Source organism: Octopus bimaculoides, chromosome 10 (genome assembly GCF_001194135.2).
Source record: "Octopus bimaculoides isolate UCB-OBI-ISO-001 chromosome 10, ASM119413v2, whole genome shotgun sequence".
NCBI lineage: Eukaryota > Metazoa > Mollusca > Cephalopoda > Octopoda > Octopodidae > Octopus > Octopus bimaculoides.
This window is the reverse complement of record NC_068990.1, coordinates 12,725,563-12,726,361: the sequence shown is the minus strand read 5'-3', so window position 1 is coordinate 12,726,361 and position 799 is coordinate 12,725,563. Positions and strand designations below refer to the sequence as shown.

Genomic DNA, 799 nt, shown 5'->3' with positions numbered 1-799 from the left:
TAGGGAAAATAACCAAGTTTCAAGAACTCATCGATGAAAATTCACTATCACATATAGAAAAATTAACAATTAAAAGCACAATAAATGAGTATAATATAAAGTAAAGTTCTTGAAAGTTGGTTATTTTCCCTAAAACTATATATATATATATATATATCGTCGTTTAATGTCCTCTTTCCATGCTAGTATGGGTTGGACGATTTGACTGAGGACTGGTGAAACCAGATGGCTACACCAGGCTCCAATCTGATTTGGCAGAGTTTCTACCAAATCAGATTGGTATATATATATATATATATACATATATATATATATACAGATATAGGTATTCTTTCAGTCTTTTACTTGTTTCAGTCATTCGACTGTGGCCATGCAGAAGCTCCACTTTAAAGGGTTTTAGTCAAAGAAGTCAGGACTTATTCTTTGTAAGTTTAGTACTTATTTTATCAGTTTCTTTCGCCAAACCACTAAGATATGGGGACATAAACACACCCACAACGGTTGTCAAATGCTAGCGGGTGGGGGGGACAAACACAGACACACACATATAAATGCATCACTATATATATACATATATATATATATATATATATATATATATATATGGGAGAATGTACGAAAAAACAACAACAGACGAGGACAGGTGGTGTAAACAACAAAAGGATGTATTAGTATGACGCTTGGGAATACGGAAAGTCTTTGACGTTTCGAGCTACGCTCTTCAACAGAAAGAATACAGAGACAAGGAGAAAAACACGGAGAAAAAAAATTGAATAGTGTTCGGTCAACGGTCAATCAT

The 799-nt window shown here is 33.8% G+C and overlaps 1 protein-coding gene across 14 annotated transcripts in view; it reads right to left on the bottom strand.

The window, feature by feature from the left end:
• LOC106869227 (dorsal-ventral patterning tolloid-like protein 1) overlaps window positions 1-799 on the bottom strand; it is a 1,100,309-nt gene that overhangs the window by 417,921 nt on the left and 681,589 nt on the right. The gene's annotated exons all lie outside the window — the stretch shown is intronic.